Below are 12,280 nucleotides of genomic sequence, written 5' to 3' on the forward strand. Positions count from 1 at the left end.
CTTCTTCCTCCTTTGCTCCAGCGCCGACACCGATGGCGCCGTCGAAGAGGTTCTCTGCTGCGGAGAAGGGAAAGGCCCCTCGCGAGGGTCTCAGCTCCCCGGCGCCTAAGCGTGGATGCGGCTGTCCCCGCAAGCACACCGCGACCCCTGTCGTGGCCCCCCGTTCCCGCGGTGGCGCCGCTACGCGTGGCAGGGGTCGCTCCAGTCGTGGCAGCCCTGTTGACGAAGGGAGACGAGCCATGGTCGCACGGCCGCCCCAGCCGTGCTTCCATTCTTTGGAGGTGTTGCCGGAGTTCGTCGTTTGGTCGGAGAACCCGGCGGGCAACTGGCTTCAGCTTCCGCGCTTCTTCGCCGACGAGCTAGCGGCCTCCGGTCTAGGCGGGCTCTGGCTGCAGGCGGACGGTTGCTGCAGCAGAGCTTCTTGGGTTGTGGTTGAGGTCTCCGCCGCGGGCAACATAGCTCTGGCCCGCGGTTGACAGACGTTCGCCCGCGCGTGCGGCTTGGGCGGGCGGTGCACCCTCCATTTCAGGTACGGCGGCGATGCGACCCTCTACGTGAGAGTGTTTGGGGAAGATGGTCGCCGCACCGAGTGCTGCCCCGAGGTGAACGATGGCGAGGAGGTGCCCGCCCTTGGCGATGGTTGAGACGAGGCGGGGGGCGAACCCGTCCTTGGTGCCGACCGCATCTCGTCTAGCTACGGCTCTTCCTCCGGTGACAGCTCCAGCAGTGGTGGCTACGACCAGCCGCCGCGCCCGCTTCGAAGGTGGCAACGGGTCATCTCGTCGACGTGCCTCCGTGAAGCGCGAGGAGGGGTCCGGTTGAGCTCGGGACGTCGCCAAGAACCCGCCCCTTGAGCCACTGTGGGGGGCGAGCTGTCGGAACCCCGATTCTAAGTCACACCGATCTAGCATGTAACACCTCATATCACTTTGCGGCCTCACGCACGGTATTCCCACGGGTGTCGCCTTACCATGGCCCGGGACCGTTTGCGCCTTTTGGCTCACGTATATGATAGTGTCGCTAGCATCCATATGACAAAGAACCCGGGCCGACATGACTAGTCGTGAACCCAAAGTGGCACTAACTTACGGGGACAGGCATACATGAACAACATCGAGCATGTCGGTCAGCAGCGTGTGAATCCGGGCTGTAGCACTGGGCTAACAGGACTCCGGGAACCCGGACTGTAGCAGGCTAGGCAGGACTCCGGATGTCACCGCGTGACATTTCCCCAAAGGGACAGACACAGGAACAAAGTGAATCACATGCCGACCAGTCTAAGTGTTCCAGAACAGTAGTGCTGGGCTAGCAGGACTACGGTAAACCGGGCTGTAGCGGACTACCATGGCTCAGTGGAAGCACTAGACTACATTTCCCCATAAGAGAGGCTACCAAGGATAGACAACTAGGTTGTCGGATCCCACACATAGCAATACACGTTACACGTATGCATAACATGCAAGTATGTGCTGTACAACATGGCATCACAACATAACGCAAACTCATATAGATAAAAGGCCCAGAAGAGCCACATAGCATTAAGTACAAACAGAGGTCACATGGCCCATCATTCAGAGCATACAAGCAACGGAAGCATTACATGTCTGAGTATAGACAACTACAAAAGAAAAAGGCTGAGAAGCCTGACTATCTACAAGACCCTCCCAAGGGTACAAGATCGTAGCTGAGGTACAAGCTACTCGTCGAAGTCCAAGCGGAACTACTAGTAAGACTGAAATCTCCGCTGCAAAAACATAAATAAAGCAATATGAGTACAAAGGTACTCAGCAAGACTTACATCAGATCCTATCATATATGCATTTGTATCAAGAAGGTAGTGTGGGGTTTAGTTGCAGCAAGCCAGCTTTGACTCAGTGGCTATCCTGTTCTACGACTACGAGAAACTTCTTTGAGGTAAGAAGGCGCACACGAGTCCACTAATCACCACCTCAATACACCACTATGGATTAATTCCCGCCTCACTACGAGAAGCCATCCATAGCACTCACACTTATCTTGAGCATTTTAGAGTATCCACTTCAAGTTGTCTATGTACCACGTAAGCATCCAAGAAGTCCATAACCGAGGACACGGTTATTCGAATAAATCATGATAACCCTGCAGGGGTGTACTGCTTCACACACGCTCTCGCCACTTACCGCCATGTACACGTCATGTACCTCGGCAACCTTCAAGCGGAAGCCTGCAGAGGGTGTCAGCCACGACCTGACTAACCACACAAGACTCTAGTCCAGGTTTATCGCCTATTCGAGTTCCTTCCGCAAGGAGATCCGGCCGGGGTGTCGCTCACGGCCCCAAACGATGTGTACAGGGTTCCCGAGCCCACCATCCGGGTGCCACTCGGTACACCGGCCACGTGTGCCTAGTCTGTCCCAAGCCCACCCTGTCGGGTGCCACTCGGTAGAAAAATAGCACTACCTACAAACACCAGAAACTAGTTGCAACTCCTGGACAGAGATCAAGTTGGTTAATAAGTCGAGAGGGGCACTTAAGCATTCCAATGTGTGGTAGTAGCTAGTCATTGGACAACATACACAGAACTCAGTGCTTAAGGACGGTTCCAATGAGACAACCCACCATGTACTCCTACATGGCCTCTCACCGCTACCTTTACCAAATCGTGTTCACACACTTAACTCTCAGCACCAGAACATATCGTAACACTCCAATTCATTCCTAAACCAGACTTGACACAACTCTAAGCAATAGCAGGCAAGGCATGGTAGGAACACAACATGGCTCAAACAACTCCTACACATGCTAGTGGGTTTCAACTATTTACTGTGGCAATGACAGGTCATGCAGAGGAATAGGTTCAACTACCGCAGCATAAAGTAGCAGTTGAATCGTTGTTGTCCTAATGCAGTAAAAGAGAGCAGGAGCGAGAGAGTAGGACTGTATCAGAATGAACAAAGGGGGTTTGCTTGCCTGGTAGATCAACAGGGTGGCACTGCTCCTCAGACAGGTCCTCTGGAACACTCTCCGGAGCAGGACCTATCAAGAAGGAACGGTGTCGACAATTAAAACACAATCATATGCAACAATACGATGCATGAATATGGCATGAATATGTGATGTATTTTGAGCCAATGCATTTAGCATTCAACTTGGAAGAGATCCATTTGAACCAAAGGTTCAAATGCAACTCTAATTTAAGTCCTTATATATATGCCATTTATATGTTTTCACTTATACAGTAGGTATAAGTTGGTTTGTCATGCATGAAACTACTACAGATGGATAGATTGCATTTTTCTGATAATTTTTCATATATTAATTATTTAAATCTGAGCTACGGTTGAATTTCTATGAATTTTAGAAGTTTATATCATTTTTTGGAATTTCCTGATTTAATTTAAATCCAGAAAATGAGTAACTGCGTCAGCACTGCATCATGCTTGCGTCACCAAGTCAACAGTGCTGACTGGGGTCAAACCTGACGTGTGGGGGCCACACGTCAGTGACACACGTTTTAAACAGAGGGTTTAATTTATTCTAATTATAGGATTAGTGGCACTGGGGCCCATTGTCAGTGTCAGTGGGGGTAGATTAGAGGGTGATTAGCCTTAAGCTAATCACCTGAGAAGTCGGGCCCACACGGCAGGTCGGAGAGGTCGTCGCCGGCGACCTCTGGACGCGGCGGCGTCCGCGATATAGGCCACGGGGGCGGCAGCTGAGGGCACCGGGGCGTAGCCCGGGCTAGTCCGCATCCAGGGGAGGCGACGGAAGGACGCGGGGATGCCGGAGCTCGCCGGAGCGAAGCTCGCGGCGGCGGCCGGTGCTCGGGCTCGAGCGGCTGCGGGCTACAGAGCACGGGGAGGCAGGAGAGGAGGGGAAACCGACGCGGGGGCTCACAGCGGACTCGACGGCGTCGACGGCGAGCTCGGCGAAGGGCTGGTGCGGCCGGAGGGTCGCCGTCGATCTCGGGCGGCCGGAGACGAAGACGCCGCCGCCGAGGATGAAGCGGAGCTCGCCCGGGTTGCTAGGCTCGGTGAGGAGGGAGAGGGGGTCGCGGCGGAGCTGTGGAGCGTGTCGGGGAGGTGCGGCAGTGGCCGAGGCCACGGTGGCTGTGGACGGCGGTGACGGGCGCGTTCGGCCGCGAGAGAGAGAGCGAAGGGAAGAGGGAATGGGCATGGGGGAGAGCGAGAGAGGTTTGGAGGGGGTGCGTGGCGTCGTTCGGGCGATCCAGGCGACGAGGGGAGAAGCAGGAGGTGGCGCGCATGCGCGCGGGCGGCGAGCGCGTGCCCCTGTCCTCCTGGCGCGAGGAAGGGGACGACTGGCACGGCCAGTTGGCTGGGCCGGCCTGCTGGGCCGCTGGGCCAGGCCAGGTAAGTTTCTCCCTTTTCTAGTTTGTTTATGTTTTCTAATTTTCTGAGCTGGGCCGCTGGACTAAACCATTTTATTTACTTCTGTCAATTTTTGCAGGGACCTAAGGGATTAATCCAAAGCCCCTCACCAAAATTCAGAATTTTTGGACATATATAAAATATATAACATATATATATATATATATATCCAATGCAAATAATTACTGCATTAATTCCAAATGGCCAAGATAAATATTTATGAGCTCCTAAAAATATTGGTTTGATTTTTTTATCTGTGTCCATTATTTTCAGGGAGCAACATGAACATTTTCTTGGACCCTTTTGGAGCAATTTTTATCTGGGTCATTTCCAAAAATGATTCTGAGGGTTTCACAAATCCCCATTTCAAATTTAAATGAAATTTAGACATGATGCGCACATGACTAGCTAGTCTAGGTCATACCAGAACTAGGGACGTGACAACTCGCCCCCACTTGAGAGAATGTCGTCCCGAGATTCAGGGGTCGATGGAAAGAAGGTGGGGTACTCCAGTCGAAGACGATCTTCTCGCTCCCAAGTAGCTTCTCTCTCGGAATGATGAGACCACTGAACCTTGAGAAACTTGATGTTCTGACGTCGGGTGACACGCTCTGCTTGATCAAGAATGCGAATAGGGTACTCTCGATATGTGAGGTTATCTTGGAGATCAAGCGTTTCTTGGTCCACTCCGCGGATGGGATCCGAGAAGCAACGCCTGAGTTGAGAGGCGTGGAAGACATCATGGACTCGAGAAAGATGTGGGGGTAGTTCCAACCGGTAGGCAACCTCTCCTCGTTTAGCGAGAATGCGAAAAGGACCAGTGTAACGAGGAGCCAACTTGCCCTTGATACCGAAACAATGGGTACCCTTTAGAGGAGTAACCCGAAGGTAAGCCTTGTCGCCAACTTCATAAGCCACTTCCTTATGACGACGGTCATACTGGCTCTTTTGACGAGACTGGGCTGTTTTCAAATTCTCACGAATGATGCGAACTTGCTCTTCTGCTTCCTGGATCATGTCTGGTCCAAAGAATTGTCTTTCACCGGTTTCTGACCAGTTCAAAGGTGTTCGACATCTTCGTCCATACAGAATCTCGAAAGGAGCTTTCTTAAGACTGGATTGGTAGCTATTGTTATAAGCGAACTCGGCGAAAGGTAGGCATTTCTCCCAATCCATACCGAATGAGATAACGCAAGCTCTAAGCATGTCTTCGAGAATTTGGTTGACCCTTTCCACCTGACCACTTGATTGAGGGTGGAAAGCGGTACTGAAGGAAAGATGGGTGCCCATGGTAGTTTGGAAACTCTCCCAGAAATGAGGGGTGAAGAGACTACCACGGTCTGAATTGATCTCTAGTGGAACACCATGAAGTGACACTATTCGAGAAATATATAAGTCAGCGAGCTGACCAGCAGTGATACTCTCCCGAACAGGTAGGAAGTGAGCCACTTTGGAAAGACGATCAATGACTACGAAGATAGCGTTATTCCCTTTCTTGGTCCTCGGAAAGCCGGTGATGAAATCCATACCAACTTTATCCCATTTCCACTCAGGAATGGCTAAAGGTTGAAGGGTGCCAGCAGCCTTTGATGCTCTACCTTAACGCGACGACAAACGTCACAGTTAGCTATGAACTCGGCAATTTCTCTCTTCATCCTAGTCCACCAGAACCTCTGGCGTAGGTCCTGATACATCTTAGTACTACCAGGATGAATCGTGAGAGGGGATTCATGTGCCTCCTTAAGGATCAATTGCCGAAGATGTTGCTTCTTGGGAACCACCAGACGGTTCTCGAAGAGAACAACACCTCGATCCTCTATAGAGAAACTACCAGCAATACCCTTGGCAATGTTTCTCTTGATCCGGGTAATCCCCGTATCATGCTTCTGGGCTTCTATGATATGATCCACAAGAGTAGGCTTCGCCACCAAGGTAGAAAGGAATCCTTGAGGAGCAATGTGAAGGTTAAGCTTACAGAATTCCTCATGGAGAAGTGGTTGGCCCTGCTGCAACATAAGATTGTTGCAATAGGACTTACGACTTAGCGCATCAGCCATGACATTGCCCTTACCCGGGGTGTAGGTAATCCCTAAGTCGTAATCTGAGATCAACTCCAACCAACGTCTTTGCCTAAGGTTCAAATCTGGTTGGGTGAAGATATACTTGAGACTCTGGTGATCGGTGTAAATCTCGCAACGTTTACCGAGAAGGTAATGTCGCCATGTCTTAAGAGCATAGACTATGGCTGCGAGCTCTAGATCATGTGTAGGATAATTCTCCTCATGTGGATGCAACTGTCGAGATGCATAGGCAATCAAATGACGATCCTGCATAAGAATGCAGCCTAGTCCCTGTCGTGAGGCGTCGCAGTAGATAACAAAGTCTTTAGTGAAATCCGGTGGCACAAGTATGGGGGCAGAAGTCAGGCGTCTTTTCAGTTCCTGAAAACTGTATTCACACTGTGGGGACCACTCAAACTTTTTATCCTTCTTGAGAAGTTCCGTGAGGGGTTTGGCTACTTTGGAGAAGTTTTCAACGAAACGGCGACAATAACTGGCTAGACCAAGGAAACTCCTAACTTGTTTAACTGTTTCAGGTGGAGTCCAATCAAGAATGGCCTGAACTCTCTCAGGATTGACAGCAATGCCCTTACCAGAGATCACGTGGCCTGGGTACGTCACTTCTGGCAACCAAAATTCGCACTTGGAGAACTTGGCGTAAAGGCGGTGCTCTCTGAGTTTTCCTAACACAAGTCTAAGATGTTCGGCTTGCTCTTCCTCGTTCTTTGAGTAAATAAGGATATCATCAAGGTAAACCACGACGAACTTATCTAAGTACTCCATGAAGATCGAGTTCATCAAGTGGGAGAATGTGGCTGGAGCATTGGTTAGACCGAAAGACATGACGGTGTACTCGTACTGGCCATAACGAGTGACAAAAGCCGTCTTAGGAATGTCCCTGTTTCTAATCTTGATTTGGTGGTAGCCTAACCTCAAATCCATCTTGGAAAAGACTGAGGATCCAGCGAGCTGATCATACAGGTCGTTGATCCTGGGGAGCGGATACTTGTTCTTTATCGTGACCAAATTAACGGGACGATAATCTACAACCATCCGGTCCATACCATCCTTCTTCTTGACGAAGAGAACGGGGCAAGCCCAAGGAGAAGAACTAGGACGGATGAATCCCTTTTGCAAGGATTCATTGAGTTGTTTCTTAAGCTCGGCTAGCTCTAAGGGTGCCATCTTGTAAGGTCTCCTAGAGATTGGGGCGGTTCCTGGGATAAGATCTATGACAAACTCTACATCTCTGTCAGGTGGAATACCTGGCAGTTCCTCTGGAAATACATCCGGAAAGTCACGGACTACCGAGATATCTTCAAGGTCTGGAAGAGGACTGGCATTTATCGAATAGAGTTGACGCTTTGCAACTCTGGTGGAGACAGTGACTAACTTGCCAGATGGGTGTGTGAGTTGAACAGACCTGGTGTAACAATCAATCTTGGCATGATGAGCTGTCATCCAGTCCATACCCAAGATGATGTTAATATCTGTAGACTTGAGGGCTATAAGTGAGGCAAGGAAAACAAGTCTGTCAACAAGGATTTCATTACCATGGCTTATTCTGGTAGTTTGCCATCTAGACCCTGGAGTTTGGATTTCAAGTGGAGTTGGCATATCACAAAATGACATGTCATGCAAACGAGCATAGCCTTCAGAGATGAAGGAGTGAGATGCTCCAGTATCGAATAGAACCGAAGCTGGATGGCAATTGACAAGGAGTGTACCAAGAACGACATCCGGGTCATCATGAGCATCTTTAGCTGAGACGTGATGCACACGTCCACGCTCAGTGGGAGCTGACTTGACACTGATCATCTTGCGTGATGGTTTACCACAGCCAACAGACTTCTCAGGCAGGGGTGGGGCATAGTTAGTTTGAGAGCAGTCACGTGCATAGTGTCCTGGCTTCCCGCATGTGAAGCAAGTCCCTGAAGTTGGATGTGGACCCGCATTGACAAGCGGTCTAACAATAGACCTGGGTGGAGCATACTGCTGAACTGGGTGAGGCGCCACATAAGATGGCCTCGGTGCATATCCAGGTGGAAGAGCGGAGTTCGGAATCCCAATTCGGCGCTTATGAGAAGTAGAACCAGAGGAAGGAACCAAATCACGGGTGTGCTTATGAGACTCCTCGTAGGTGAGCTGAGTTGTCTCCGCATTAATGGCCTTGTTCACAAGAGCCTGGAATGTACTGCAATGGTGCAAGTGGAGATCTCGACGCAACTTGGGGTTGAGACCCTTTCAGAACCTAGCCTGCTTCTTAGCGTCCGTGGACACTTCTTCTGTAGCATAGCGGGCGAGGTTCTCAAACTCTCTACTGTAAGCATCAACAGCCATCTTACCCTGGGTGAAACTACAGAACTCTTCTCTCTTGTGGTCAATGAGAGCCTGAGGAATGTGATGCTCATGAAAAGCCTCAGTGAAATCTCTCCAGGTCAGTATCTGGCCAGCTGGAAGCATAGCCTCATAGTTCTGCCACCAAAGACTAGCAGGACCTTCCAGGTGATATGCAGCATAGGTGACCTTGTCACCTTCAGCTACGTTCGCAGAATGCAGCTTGTGTGTGATACTACGGAGCCAGTCATCTGCATCGAGTGGCTCAATGGAATGATGGAAGGTAGGTGGTTTCAGACCAATGAAATCATAGATGGTCGCTGACTCTTTGCACTGGGGTGCGGTGTTCTCCTCGATACATGCTAACAAGCGGTTAGACTCATGCTTGTTCCTCTCCATCTCTAACATAAACTCTGCCAACGAAGGCTGGTCGGAAGGATCCTCCTCATCCCTACCACCTCCGTGGTTCAGGCAACGAGCAACAGAACTTCGGTTAACTGATGACATCCTGAGAAGCGGAACCAAGGACGAGGTCAACAACAACTATAGGATGCAACATGTAGCATAAGGAAATTTAGTATCTCTCAAACTCCTAGGACAAATCCGGCAGCATAACGGCAGTAAAATGCTCAAAATGAGACATTCTGCAAAAGGTGGGGTAGCACCATACTCAACATCGTCACTCAAGGTTCTGAGATATTACTAAACAGACTACACCGGAGGTACTCAAACTGGGATATGACTCTGATCAACCAATCCTAAGAGACTACGGAGTAGTAACACGTGATCCTGATAGATGGAAGAGAAAGCCTAGTTCCTTAACCTCGTAGGAAAGATAGGATGACTCAGATCAGAAGGGCATGAGGTAAAAGAAGTAAAAAGAGCCTTACGTTCCCTTCCACAATCAATTCCCTTACATAACTAAAGAATTTCTAGACTCAACTTCGACCAGGTTGGCTTGGAAATCCTACAGGCAGTCAGGCTCTGATACCAACGCTGTCGGGACCCCGATTCTAAGTCACACCGATCTAACCTCATATCACTTTGCGGCCTCACGCACGGTATTCCCACGGGTGTCGCCTTACCATGGCCCGGGACCGTTTGCGCCTTTTGGCTCACGTATATGATAGTGTCGCTAGCATCCATATGACAAAGAACCCGAGCCGACATGACTAGTCGTGAACCCGAAGTGGCACTAACTTACGGGGACAGTCATACATGAACAACATCGAGCATGTCGGTCAGCAGCGTGTGAATCCGGGCTGTAGCACTGGGCTAACAGGACTCCGGGAACCCGGGCTGTAGCAGGCTAGGCAGGACTCCGGATGTCACCACGTGACATTTCCCCGAAGGGACAGACACAGGAACGAAGTGAATCACATGCCGGCCAGTCTAAGTGTTCCCGAGCAGTAGTGCTGGGCTAGCAGGACTCCGGTAAACCGGGCTGTAGCGGACTACCATGGCTCGGTGGAAGCACTAGACTACATTTCCCCATAAGAGAGGCTACCAAGGATAGACAACTAGGTTGTCGGATCCCACACATAGCAATACACATTACACGTACGCATAACATGCAAGTATGTGCTGTACAACATGGCATCACAACATAACGCAAACTCATATAGATAAAAGGCCCAGAAGAGCCACATAGCATTAAGTACAAACAGGGGTCACATGGCCCATCATTTGGAGCATACAAGCAACGGAAGCATTACATGTCTGAGTATAGACAACTACAAAAGAAAAAGGCTGAGAAGCCTGACTATCTACAAGACCCTCCCAAGGGTACAAGATCGTAGCTGAGGTACAAGCTACTCGTCGAAGTCCAAGCGGAACTACTAGTAAGACTGAAATCTCCGCTGCAAAAACACAAATAAAGCAATATGAGTACAAAGGTACTCAGCAAGACATACATCAGATCCTATCATACATGCATTTGTATCAAGAAGGTAGTGTGGGGTTTAGTTGCAGCAAGCCAGCTTTGACTCAGTGGCTATCCTGTTCTACGACTACGAGAAACTTCTTTGAGGTAAGAAGGCGCACACGAGTCCACTAATCACCACGTCAATACACCACTATGGATTCATTCCCGTCTCACTACGAGAATCCATCCATAGTACTCACACTTATCTTGAGCATTTTAGAGTTCCACTTCAAGTTGTCTATGTACCACGTAAGCATCCAAGAAGTTCATAACCGAGGACACGGCTATTCGAATAGATTATGATAACCCTGCAGGGGTGTACTGCTTCACACACGCTCTCGCCACTTACCGCCATGTACACGTCATGTACCTCGGCAACCTTCAAGCGGAAGCCTGGCGAGGGTGTCAGCCACGACCTGACTAACCACACAAGACTCTGGTCCAGGTTTATCGCCTATTCGGGTTCCTTCCGCAAGGAGATCCGGCCGGGGTGTCGCTCACGGCCCCAAACGATGTGTACAGGGTTCCCGAGCCCACCATCCGGGTGCCACTCGGTACACCGGCCACATGTGCCTAGTCTGTCCCAAGCCCACCCTGCCGGGTGCCACTCGGTAGAAAAATAGCACTACCTACAAACACCAGAAACTAGTTGCAACTCCTGGACAGAGATCAAGTTGGTTAGTAAGTCGAGAGGGGCACTTAAGCATTCCAATGTGTGGTAGTAGCTAGTCATTGGACAACATACACAGAACTCAGTGCTTAAGGACGGTTCCAATGAGACAACCCACCATGTACTCCTACATGGCCTCTCACCGCTACCTTTACCAAATCGTGTTCACACACTTAACTCTCAGCACCAGAACATATCGTAACACTCCAATTCATTCCCAATGAACCAGACCTGACACAACTCTAAACAATAGCAGGCAAGGCATGGTAGGAACACAACATGGCTCAAACAACTCCTACACATGCTAGTGGGTTTCAACTATTTACTGTGGCAATGACAGGTCATGTAGAGGAATGGGTTCAACTACCGCAGCATAAAGTAGCAGTTGAATCGTTGTTGTCCTAATGCAGTAAAAGAGAGCAGTTGCGAGAGAGTAGGATTGTATCGGAATGAACAAAGGGGGTTTTCTTGCCTGGTAGATCAACAGGGTGGCACTGCTCCTCAGACAGGTCCTCTGGAACACTCTCCGGAGCAGGACCTATCAAGAAGGAACGGTGTCGACAATTAAAACACAATCATATGCAACAATACGATGCATGAATATGGCATGAATATGTGATGTATTTTGAGCCAATGCATTTAGCATTCAACTTGGAAGAGATCCATTTGAACCAAAGGTTCAAATGCAACTCTAATTTAAGTCCTTATATATGCCATTTATATGTTTTCACTTATACAGTAGGTATAAGTTGGTTTGTCATGCATGAAACTAGTACAGATGGATAGATTGCATTTTTCTGATAATTTTTCATATATAAATTATTTAAATCTGAGCTACGGTTGAATTTCTATGAATTTTAGAAGTTTATATCATTTTCTGGAATTTCCTGATTTAATTTAAATCCAGAAAATGAGTAACTGC

This window comes from Aegilops tauschii, chromosome 7 (genome assembly GCF_002575655.3).
Source record: "Aegilops tauschii subsp. strangulata cultivar AL8/78 chromosome 7, Aet v6.0, whole genome shotgun sequence".
Classification (NCBI taxonomy): Eukaryota; Viridiplantae; Streptophyta; class Magnoliopsida; order Poales; family Poaceae; genus Aegilops; species Aegilops tauschii.